Genomic DNA, 13,291 nt, shown 5'->3' on the forward strand with positions numbered 1-13,291 from the left:
GGCGGGGGTCGCAGTGAGCCAAGATTGCACCACTGTACTCCAGCCGGGGGACAGAGTGAGACTCCATCTCAAAAATAAATAAACAAACAAACAAACAAACAAACAGAAATCCAGTCTGAAACATCAGAAACTATAACATGCTTATATTACAAATGAATCTGTCTAGACTATTTTTAAATAAGTTTAACCTACAGCATCCAAGTTACAGACAAATTTTGGTGAAAATCATTTCTTAGCCAGACCTGCCTGTATTTGCTTTAAATCGGATAAACCAGAAATTAAGTATTTCATTTTCTCTTCTGCCTGTGCTAGACTTGTTACCCCAATAAGTCTCCAGTTTGACAAGTCAAGAATCTAAAGTTATACTTTAATTTTTACCCTTTGTTGGTTGTTAGCTTTTTTATGTAGAAACACACTCAGCATGATAGCAGTAGGAGCAGAAGTCAGAAGATCTAATGATTATTGAGCACTAGCTACCAGCATCCTAATTTTTTTTCTTGCGACATCTCATTCATTCATCACAACAACTCTTTAACACAGAGATGTAGATGTAATTATTATCCTCAGGATTCAGATGAGGAAATAGAGACCCAGGGAGGCGGCCAGCTATTAGAACTCAAACTGTTAAGTGTGTCTCCAGGGCTGTGCTTCTGACCCCTTCCAGACTACCCACCATAGAGTCATGATCCATTCACCAAACAAATACTAACTGAAAACCTCCTGTGTGCAGAGTCCTCCCTATGAGGCACATCAAGGGAAAAGATGGGCACACCGAGAGAAAAAGAAGTGTGCCAGCACAGGGTTCTGGCTTCCAGAAACAGATTACAGCACATTCTAGCTAGTATTTGGAAACATAAGTTCGACCTTCACTTCTGTGATGGTCAGGAAGTGAGAGGGATGTTTTGTGGAGGGAGGGGCTTGCAGAGGTGGTGTTAGTCCATGAAAGAGCTGACTGGGATTTGTGTGCCCTTAGAAAAGGGGAGGTCAACAAGACACTAAAGCAGAAGGCTGGCAGAGTGAGATCCAGTGGCAAAGTAGAGTCAAACTTTGGACAAATCCTGCCAAAGACTGAATTGTTCCCATGTTCTCATTGGAAAGGCTAGGCTGTGGAATGGAGATGGTCTTTCACATGGTGGGAGATGTCCTAGAAGTGGAGAAGTAGGCGTGGACTCTAACATTCTGATGGTCTTCTGTGTTGTGGATAGAAGGGGACTCTCCTGTCTTTTAAAACCTTCCCTGTGGACACTGACTTTTAACCTCACTGAAAGTGCTGAGCCCTGTTCAAAGACTCATATGTAGCTTACTTTTGAAGAGACTTGAAGCTGTAAACTTCATAAGTGTTTGGGAAATTTAGTTTTCTTTGGGTAGGGCCAATGCCTTGAGAACAGGTCCATTGTTTTATGTTATAAGAGGTTATTGTTATTTTGCATAATATAGAAACTCAAGGTTTTGCCTTGGAATTTGTATTGGGGTGATCCCAAGAGGTTTATAACATGTGATATGAGTCAAGTAAGGGCAACAACTGTATTGACCTAATTACTAATCAAATCTAAAAATTTGTCCAAGTTCAAGTGTGATAGCCTCTAGGAGACATTATTTTGTTATTGTTGTTTTTGAAGCAGGAGGAGTCACGTGTACTGGAGGACAGTGAGAGGAAGACCTTCTATCTCTCTTACAGTGTGTCTGAGATGGGGGTCACCAGTGTGCTTCGTTTATTTTATTAGGGTGCCTGAGCAAGTTATAGAATTGGAAGATTTTGCACTGTGATAAGCACTTGAGGGTCTGTTTCCTGTTTTTTCCTATCTGTGGATGAGGACTATCTTGAAACTAGCAAAAAACAGAGAACTTAAGTCATGCATGCTACCAACTCAATTATAACTGACTTAGCTTGTGTATTTAGTACTAGTGTCATTATTATCATTGTTATTTTGGTAATGACAATGGGGGAGTTTTAGCAAAATAATAGTGAAAAGCAATCTGGATTAGTAGACAGGCATTCTGGCTCATTTTCTCATCTGTTGAATATCACCATCAGCAAACTTGCATTGGGAACCATTTATTGACAATTACCCCAGTGCAAGGCTCTAGAACTGCAAAGATGGATAAAATATGATTCCAGTTCTAAAACTCACCAGTGCCTCACAACCAGCAAGAACACATGGAGAACATCCAAGTGGAAAGAGAAAGTGGTGCTCTCAAATGTGCAGGGTTTGCCATGTGGAGGAGAAAGATGTGGGAAAGGGAAAATGTACATTTAAGAAAAAAACAGTTTAGGTATAGGCCTTGGAGTATAAAAATATGAGGCTTACTTGAGGACCGAGTAGGACAAGTAGTGGAGTGTGAGTAGAGAATAGAGTTTGGAAGTGTTGTGTAGGGTTGTGATAATAAGAGGTGTTGACCTTGGAAAAATGAATGGGGGATCAGTTGTGTTGGCTGCTATGAGCCATCAAATGTTTTGGAACAGGGCCGTGATGTGAGCAGCTCTGTGTTTCAGCGAGAACACAGCCAACACAAAAGCAATGTGTTTAGCAAAGTGCAGTGTGAACTTGGAATTTGGTCCCCACTTTGACAGAATACATTTTCCCTTTTTAAAAAGAGATTTATCAGCCCAGAATGTTTGGGCTCCTTTCTATACATGGTTAAATAATAATGGAAAGGTGAGAACAGTTATTTTCCACAAATAAAGTTCAATTAGATAATGTTTAAACTTCCCTAATTGTGTTTGAGTAATTGGTACTTGTTTAAGCTCTTTAGAGAGTGGAAATCTTTAGAGGGGAGGAAGTCCTTTTTTCTCAAAAACATTGAGAATGAACACTGGAATCTGAATGGAGATATATATATATATATATAAAATAATTTTGGACAAATGGTTACTATAATGGGGAGCTCATATGAATCACTAAAATGTTAAATAATTGAATAGCAAAATAAGCAGAAGACATGACTAGGCAATTCAAAAAGTAATACACTAAACATATATAAAACCAAGTTACCTAGATAGTTACTAAAATGCATATTAAAATAATGAGATGCCAGTTTTTTACATACCAAAATGGAAAATGTTTTTAAAAATAACATTTCATTAAACTATTCATAAATGGTAAGTGCAGGGAAACAAGAGCTTTGTAATACTTTTTTTTTTTTTTTTTGAGACGGAGTCTCAGTCTGTCACCCAGGCTGGAGTGATGTGATCTCAACTCACTGCATCCTCTGCCTCCTGGGTTCAAGCGATTCCCTTAACTCACCCTTGTAGGGTTACAGGAGTGTGCCACCATGCCCACTAATAGAAAAAAGTTTTTTTCTACTAGAAAAAAGTTTGTATTTTTAATAGAGATGGGGTTTCACCATTTTGGTCAGGCTGATCTGAAACTTCTGACTTCAAGTGATCCACCTGCGCTGGGAGCCTAAAGTGCTGGGATTATAGGCGTGAGTCTCCGTGCCTGGGCTCTAAGTATAATTGGTGTCCTATTTGTATATGGCAGTTGTTGCACTGTGCATCAGCAGCCTCAAAATGTGCTATATTTCTTAATATAGCAATTTTAGCTAATAAATTTATCACTTATAATGAAGCAGTGTCGTCTGTCTGGGGTAAATACTTGGGTTTTGTCGTCTCATGCCAAGGAAATTGAGTATGCGGACACACAAGAAGTAGGTTTAGAAGTGAAGGTTTAATAGGCAAAAGAAAGAGAAAGGAAAATAGCTCTCTCTCCTGTGAGGGAGAGGGTTGCCTGAGTGGACTTCTGGCCTGGAGCAAAGTGCACCAGATTTTATAGACTGGCTTGAGGAGGCAGCGTCTGATTTACATAGGGCCCAAATATTGGTTGGGCCAGGTGTGATGTTTACACAGTGCACGGGGAAGCTGGCTGCCGCCACCTAATCTTCTATAATGCAAATGGGGTCTTTGCCTGGCTGATGCCATGTTGCCTGCCACCATGTTGCCTGCTTCTTACTGTACACATGGTTTACAAAGGAAAGGGAAGATAGAGCCGCCATTCTGAACATGCCTAGTCACCAGGTAGCACCTTTTCTTATTGACACAGCTGCCGGCATTTATTTGTGCAAGCTTCCATCTTGCTTATCTATGTCTGCAGCTCAATTTTACACACTGCTCCATGTTAGAAAAGAAATAATTTGGGGGCTGCTTTTTATTAAAATTAAAATTTCTTTTTAGCTCCTGCATCAATAATAGTTAATGTCATGGGAAATATTCATAATGTATTTGTATTTATAAACAAACAAGATAGTAAACTCTTGTGGTTCTTTTTAAGTTATTTATACAAATGTATGGGGTACAAGTATAATTCAATTACATGCATATATTCCATAGTGGAGAGGTCAGGGCTTGTAGGGCATGCATCACTCAAATAATATACATTATAACCATTAAGTAATTTCTCATCTTCTACCCCCATCCTAACCCCTCACCCTATTAAGTCAGGTGTCATACTGTGCTGAACCTCAATGACCAACACAACAAAGATACATTGTTTTCTGAGACTCAGTTTTAAAAATCAACCTCAGATAAAAGATGACTCCTAAGCCAATAAAACATTGTATTTGTTGTACACACACACGCACACACACACGTGTGTGTGTGTATATATATATTTGTTTATACTCAAGAAATGTATGCAGAGTCTTTCCCACGGCACAAACCTAAAAGTAAAGCCAAATGGCCCCATGCAATAAACATCATGGTAATAACTTCAAAAAATAAGCTTTCTCCAATGAATGTAAATTCAAAATAAAAAGAAGAAACTGTTGCTTCAGATGTGCAAAAATCATTATGAAGACACAGGAAGCATGGAAAAGCAAGGTTTATGACACGTTCAAAAGAACACAATAATTTTCCAGTATTCTAACAAAAAAATTCATTGAAATGTCAGACTTTAAAAGACTTTAAAAAAATAGGTATTAAAGAAGCTCAAAGAGATGCAAGAGAAATCTGAAAACCAATACAAAAATAAATAAATAAATTCAGAGAATGAATGAGAAATGTATCAAGGAGGTAGGTATCTTTTAAAATAAATCCAAACAAAAATTATGGAGGTTTATTGAAGGGAAAAGAAAATACATTTAAAGATTCAATAATAGATGAGAACAGGAATAAAATGAATTTTCAGAACTTGAAAACAGGTCTTTCAAAATAATCTACTCAGACAAAAATAAGGAAAAAAGAATAAAAGAGAATGAACAAAGACTTTGAGATGTTTGGGACTAAATATAGTGACTAAACTTACAAATCATCAGTGTTTTTGAGGGGTAAAAAACATCAACATTTTAGAAAACCTGTTTAAGAAAATAATTGAAAACAAAGTTTAAGAAAACTTCCCAAACCTTGCAACAGAGTTAGACATCCATATACAGGAAGCCCAGCAATCACAGCAAAACACATTGCAAAAGGGGTTCATCATGGCATATGATAATCAGAATATCTAAAGTCAAAATGAAAGAAATAATTCTAAAACCAGCAAAAGAATAGCATCTAGTCATTTATAAAGGAAACCACATCAGACTAACAGCAGACTTCTCAAAAGAAACTTTACTGGCCAGAAGAGAATGGGATGGCACTTTTAAAGATGAAAGGAAAAGAAATTGCCAGCCGAAAATTACATTAAGCTAGATTAACCTTCACAAATGAAGAAGAAATAAAGTCTTACCCTGACAAATAAATGCTGGGGAAAGTAATTACCACTAGGCTGGGCCTACAAGAGATGTTCAAAGGATTTCTAATATAAAAACAAAAGATTGATATTCACCATCATTAAAACATGTAAAAGTATAAAATAGGTCTTAAAAAAAGAGAAAAAGAATAAATATCAAATCACAACACGACAGAATTTTATCAAATCACAAATATAAATAGATAAAAAAACAACTAGAAAACAACATTATGACAAAAACAAAACCTTACATGTCAATATTAACCTTGAATACAAATCAATTAAATTCCGCATCATGTGGTATAGATTTAGGAAATGGATAAGAAAAGTTGATTCAATACTATGTTGCCTACAAGAATATCACCTTACTTGTAAGACACATACAGACTAAAAGTAAATGGAGGAATATAGTAACACAAATAGAAACCAAAAGCAAACAGGAGTATCTATACTTACATCAAATAAAACAGACTTTAAATAAAAAACAGTAACAAAAGGATAAAGAAGGTAATCATCCAATAATAAAGATTCAATTCAGCAAGAGGATATAACAATTCTAAATATATATGCACCCAACATCAAAGCACCCAGATTTTTAAAAAAATTACTAAACCTATAGAGATAGACAGCAATGCAATAATAGTGGAGAAATTTAAAATTCTACTCACAGCATTAGAGAGATCATTGAAATAGAAAAGCTGAAAAATAAGTATTGGACTTAAATTGGACTTTAGACCTAATGGACCTAAAAGACATCTACAGAATGTGCTTCCCACTCAATCGTAGAATATACACTCCTGTCATCAAAACATAGAACATTCTACAGCACAGACCATGTGGTAGGCAATAAAACAAGTCTCAACAAAGTACCCCCCAAAATCAAAATTATATCAACTACCTTTTAGACCACAGTAGAATAAAACTACAAATCAATATCAAGAGGAATTTCAGAAACTAAAATTATGAAGAAATTAAACAACATGCTCTTAAACAGTCACCGTGTCAATTAAGAAATTCAGATGGTCAGCTGGGGGTGGTGGCTCACACCTGTAACCCCAGCACTTTGGGAGGCTGAGCAGGTGGATCACCTGAAGTCAGGAGTTTGAGACTAGCCTGGGAAACATGGCAAAACCCTGTGTCTACCAAAAATACAAAAACAAAAAACAAAAAAAACCCGGGTGTGGTGATGTGCACCTGTGGTCCCAGCTACTCAGGAGGCTGAGGTGAGAGGCTCACTTGAGCCTAGGAGGTGGAGACTGCAGTGAGCCAAGATCATGCCATTACACTCCAGCCTGGGTGACAGAGTGAGACCCCATCTCAAGTAAAAAATTAAGATGAAAAGTAAAAATTTGTGGGAACAAATTGGAAATAGAGACACAATATAATAAAACATGTGAGACACCGCAAAAATAGTACTAAGATGGCAGTTTATAGCACTAAATGCCTGCATCAAAAAAGTAGAAAGCTTACATATTAAGGACCTAAAATCACACTTCAAGAAACTAGAAAATTAATAACAAACCAAATTCCAAGTTAGAAGAAGAAAAAACTAACAAAAATAAGAACAGAATCAAATGAAATAAAGACCAAAAGCAATACAAATGATCAACAGAATAGTTAGTTCCTCAAAAAGACAAAATTGATAAATTGCTAACTAGACTCACTGCAAAAATAAGAGAGATCTAAATAAACAAAATCAGAAGTAAAAGAATAGACATTACAATGGATACACAGTAATAAAAAAGATCACTAAAAACTATTAAAAACAACTAGACACTCACAAACCTGAAAACCTAGAAAAAAAATGAATAAATTCCTGGAAATATACAACCTCCCAAGATAGAACCAGGCAGAAACAGAGTGCCTGAAAAGACCAATAATAAGTAGCATGGTTGAATCAGTAATAAAAAAAGTCTTGAAAAAGAAAATCTCAGGACCAGATGAATGCACAAATTCTACCAAATGTACAAAGAATTAATAGTAATCCTCCTGAAACTCTTCCCCCCAAAATTGAGAATAATGAATTTTTTTTTTTTTTCTGAGACGGATTCTCGCTCTGTCTCCCAGGCTGGAGTGCAGTGGCGCAATCTTCGGCTCACTGCAAGCTCCGCCTCCCAGGTTCATGCCATTCTCCTGCCTCAGCCTCCCAAGTAGCTGGGACTACAGGTGCCCACCACCACGCCCAGCTAATTTTTTGTATTTTTAGTAGAGACGGCCTTTCACTGTGTTAGCCAGGATGGTCTCGATCTCCTGATCTCGTGATCTGCCCGCCTCGGCCTCCCAAAGTGGTGGGATTACAGGTGTGAGCCACCGCGCCCGGCCATGAAATTCTTTCTAAGTAATTCTGAGGTAATTATCACCCTGATACCAAAACTAGCCAAGGACACACAACAACAACAACAACAACAACAACAACAACAAACTATAAGCCAATATCCTTGTGAATATAAATGCATGCAAGAATTTTCAACACAATACTACTAAACTGAATCCAACATAAAATAAAAAAATATATATACCATGAGCTAGTGGGTTCTATACCAAGGATGCAATAATGGTTCAAAGTACACAAAGCAGTATACATAATAAGCTACATGAACAAAATTAAGGACAGAAAGCATACGGTTATCTCAACAAATGCAGAAATAGAATTTAATAAAACTCACCATTTCTTCATGATGAAAACCCTCAATAAATTAAACATAAGAAGTAACATTATAATTATAATGAATGAGAAGAATTCTTTTTAAGCCAAAACAAGAAAAGGATGCCATTTGTACCACTCCTATTTAATGCAATTGTATTGGAAGTCTTAGAGCAATCAGGCAAAAGAAAGAAAGAAAGAAAGGCACCTGAACTAGAAAAATAAAATAAAATTATTCCTGTTCACTGATGATGTGATATTATATTTAGAAAGACCTAAAAACTCTACCAAAGTCTTTTAAATATGATAAATGAATTGAGTAAAATGTCAAGATACAAAATCAATATACAAAAATTAGTAGTATTTATATACACAAACAATGATCCAACTGAGAACCAAATCAAGAAGGCAATCTCATTTACAATAGCTACCAAAAAAGATAAAATACATAGGAACGTATTTAGTCAAGTAAATGAGAGATCTCTACAGGTAAACTACAAAACATTGATTAGACAAAATGTAAATGCCACAAAAAGAAAAATGGCTCATGCTCATGGATCGAAAGAATTAATATTGGCAAAATAACCATACTGCCCAAAGCAATTTACAGATTTACTGCAATCTCTATCAAAATACCCGCATTATTTTTTACAGAATTAGATAAAAACTATCATAAGATTCATAAGAAAGGGGCCCAAAGAGCCAAAGCAATCCTAAGCAAAAAGAACAAAGCTGGAGGCATCACTTACCTGACTTCAAATTATACTGCAACACAATAGTAACCAAAGCAGCATGGTACTGGTATAAAAACAGACATGTAGATTAAGGAAACAGAATAGAAAACCCAGAAATATGTAATCCCAGCACTTTGGGAGGCCAAGGCAGGTGGATCACAAGGTCAAGAGATCAAGACCATCCTGGCCAACATGGTGAAACCCTGTCTCTACTAAAAATACAAAAATTAGCTGGGTGTGGTGGCGTGCTCATGTAGTCCCAGCTACTTGGGAGGCTGAGGCAGAAGAACCGCTTGAACCCAGGAGGCAGAGGTTGCAGTGAGCCGAGATGGTGCCACTGCACTCCAGCCTGGTGACAGAGTGAGACTCTGTCTCAAAAAAAAAAAAAAAAAGAAAAGGAAAGAAAACTCAGAAATAAAGTCACATATCTTCAGTCAATTGATATTTGACTAAACTGATCACAAGATACACTAGAGGAAGAATACCCTGTTCAATAATAGTGCTGAGAAAATTGGATTACCATATACAGAAGAATACAAACAGATCCCTATCACTCACCATACACAAAAATCAACCAAGAGGAATTAAAGAATTAAAGTAAGACCTGAAGCTATGAAAGTGCTAAAAGAAGATGTGAGAAAAACTCTTCTGGGCATTGGTTTATGCAAAGTATTCATGACTAAAACCTCAAACATGCAATAAACAAAAGTAAAGGAAAATAGACAAATGGGACTCAAACTAAAAAATTTTGGCACAGCAAAAAAAAATAATCAACAGGGTAAACAGGCAACCTACAGAATAAAAGAACATATTTGCAAACTGTGCCAACATGGAACTAATATTCAGAATTTACAAATAACTCAAACTCAAGTCATCATGGTAATAAAAACAAAGAATCCCATTGAAAATGGGCAAATAACTAAGTATTTTTCAAAAAAGACATACAAATAGCCAGCATGCATATTTTAAAAATGCTCAATATCACTAATTAGCAGAGAAACAGAAAGTAATACCACAGTGAGATATTACATTAGCAATAATGGCTACTATTAAAAAGAAAAAACATAATAAACATTAGCAAAGATGTGGAAAAAGGGGAACACTCTATATACTGTCAGCAAAAACATATAAATTAATGCAACCTCTATAAAAAACAATATGGAAATTTTTCAAATAACTAAGAATAGAACTACCATTTGATTCAGAAATCTCATCATTGGGAATCTACCCAAAAAAAGAATTTATTATATTAAAATGATAGATACATTTGCATGTTTATTGCATCATACTCACAATAGCAAACCATATATACGATAAGAGTTTAATATTCAAAATATATGAGAAATTCAAAGCAAAGGTAAATATAATAATAATGATGATAATCCAACTGAAAAATAGAAGACTACAAAATATTTTGTCAACAAATATATACAAATGACCAACAGGTATATGAAAGAGTGCTCAATATCACCTACCATCAGGCAGTTGCAAATGAAACCAATGATGAGCTATCATTTCAAATCTGTTAGGATTGCGAAAATCAGAAAGAAAAAATAGAGAAATAACAAGCTGCGTTTGTCATTGATGTTCCTGAGATTCCTGAAACAAATCTTAATATCACCACTGCTCTCACACATTTCAGACATGATGGAAAAAGAAGACTTTAAAAATGATCTAACATGCAGTTCCTCAAAAATAAAGATATTCTTGTATCCCCCCAAAGCAATGGAAGAACAGGCGTATCATGCAGTACCTTATAAGCCATAAAGAAGACTCTGGCTCTCATGGTAATCTCAAAGGAAAATCACAGAATGGGAAGTAGAGTCTTTAGAGAATTTAAGGGTATGGGACAGAAGATGCTCCTATTTGAGAGCAAGAGGAAAAAGTGGCTTTTTAGGAAACATTTCCATTGAAGCAGAGTGTCCCATATCACATTTTAAGGTCTGGCATTCTTTTTGACCTTTGTACCTCTGATCTGTGTTATCTGCTTCATTCATGCTTACCTATCTTAGTATTTGACTACTGTCTCATGTCTCTTCACATTCCAGGGCTCTTTTATTTGCTCAAGGCAGCAGATCAGATGAGGGTTAGAGACAGCAAGACCTGTTTTGTTAGAAAAAAGTAACATGACTTGCTGGGATTCTCCAACTACCAACCTAGTATTATGTTCAGTAGAGAGGAGAGAATATTATAAAACATTCTAAAAAATTAATTTCAAAATACTGTTTTCTGACAGAACCTTTAGAATATTTAAAACATATTTTACACTTCTGGGCCCTTAGCTCTACTATCCAACACTATTGAATTTAAAATTGGTGATGAGTATTGGATTTCAATATTTGGGCAACAATATTTTATGCCACTGAATTTCTAGATTTCTACTAATCTAGGGTGAAGGATACAGATTAGCTCAAGAAAGGGGAAGGTTTCTGTTAAGATAAAACATCTTGAAGATTTGCTTTCTTTATTCCAAAAAACCTTCAAGTTTCCCTTAAAAGTATTGATCTAAAAATAATTTAAGCTAGCAAAAACTCCCAAAATCATTCTACAAAGGGAGCAAATAGAAACCTTAGGGTATATTAGGAATTCCAGGGAAATGTTATTCTCACCTAGGGAAACCAGCTTTCTGAGTTTTCTAACATCACATCCCTATACTAATTCCACTGAGCAGGATTCAGACATTCCCACTCCTTCTAAGATAATTCTATGGCCACATCCTTCAATGTTAGCAGTTTCTAAAAAAAACAAACACACACATATTTAGCAAGTGGCCATGGGCAGAATTCTTAATTTGACTCTAGGTGTATGAGAGTTAAGAGAGTTGGCTCTGTTTTACATGAGATACTTGAATTATCCAATAAGATACTATTTAATACAGAAAGATTCTCTAATGTATTCCCTCATTCTGAAGAAAGAGAATGAAATAAGATCCACAAAAGCAGTGTAGGTACTATAGTTTTCTGAATGATACAGCATACAATTCATGGCATAAACACAAGCATATACAGTTTTGAGTGCTATATTTACATCATACAGAATAAGTTGTATATAGTTCCCATATGGAGAAGTCACATTAAGTTAGAAGGTACCTGTCATATGTTAATGTGTACATCAATAAACTGGAGATTTTGTTAAAATGCGTATTCTAATTCAAGAGACTTGGGATGAGACTTGAGTTTCTGCATTGCTAACAAATTCATCAATGGTCCCAATGATTCTAGCTAAGAAAAATATTTTGTAAAACATCTAGTAAGTGACAGAACCTGGGTTTTATCCCAGTGTATAAGACCAGTAAACAAAGATGACAACCTTCATTTTCTGAAGCAAGGTATAAACAAACAGAAACAAATAAGAAAGGGACACTTCTAGATTAAATGTGATTGTTTATGCACATTAATCAGAAAGTCTCTCCAAGATACCTGCTAATGACAGAGTTCAAAGAAAAAGTAACTTTATGGTGGAGGAATCCTTTAGAGAGCACCTTAACCAAGTGAATAAAATTAATGAGACAAATTGGTATCAGGTGCTGATACATATGGGAGGATTCAACATGACTTCTGCAAGATTACTGGCCAAAAAACATAAACCATAATCAGAATCTAATCATAAAAAATCAGTTTTATGTAAAATTCAAGCCACATATGTTTCCCATGTTTTGTAATTTCTAATAGTGTATTTAAATACTCCCTCTTTAGCATCCTAGAAGGCACATTTAAAAAAATTAATTCCTTTTCCTATCTTCTGAGTTATCTCAGGCAATTAATTCCATCCTTTTTAAGTGTGCATTTAAAAGTTGTGTTCTTCATAGAGCTGATGGAGCATCCAGATGGAACATAAACAGTGGATTTTCTCACTCACTGATATCTGAGGACCCAGCACCATCCCCCAAAAAGAATGTTTTATATCCCCACCTGCCCAGACTGATCTGTCAACACAGGGAATACTGTCAATATTTCAGAGCATAAATTCTAGGTGAGAATTATTTGTGATATGTAAGAAGCCTGGATGGAGAGAATGAAGATAAGGCTCTAATATAGAGGGGAGAATTATTTTAAAGAGGTCCTTTCACTGTCATGAGAAGAAAAGGAAAAAGGTAGTTAAAATAATCTTGTTAGGCAGAAACATCAGAAGTGGAAATGGAAATGACTGCAATTCTAGATACATGACATTCTAGAAGAAAAAGTGGACACAGTTTTTGACCTGGGATACTTACCTGAGAATCGGCCATTTTTTCTCTCTTCTCTGATTCC

This window comes from Pongo pygmaeus, chromosome 6 (assembly GCF_028885625.2).
Source record: "Pongo pygmaeus isolate AG05252 chromosome 6, NHGRI_mPonPyg2-v2.0_pri, whole genome shotgun sequence".
Taxonomy (NCBI): domain Eukaryota; kingdom Metazoa; phylum Chordata; class Mammalia; order Primates; family Hominidae; genus Pongo; species Pongo pygmaeus.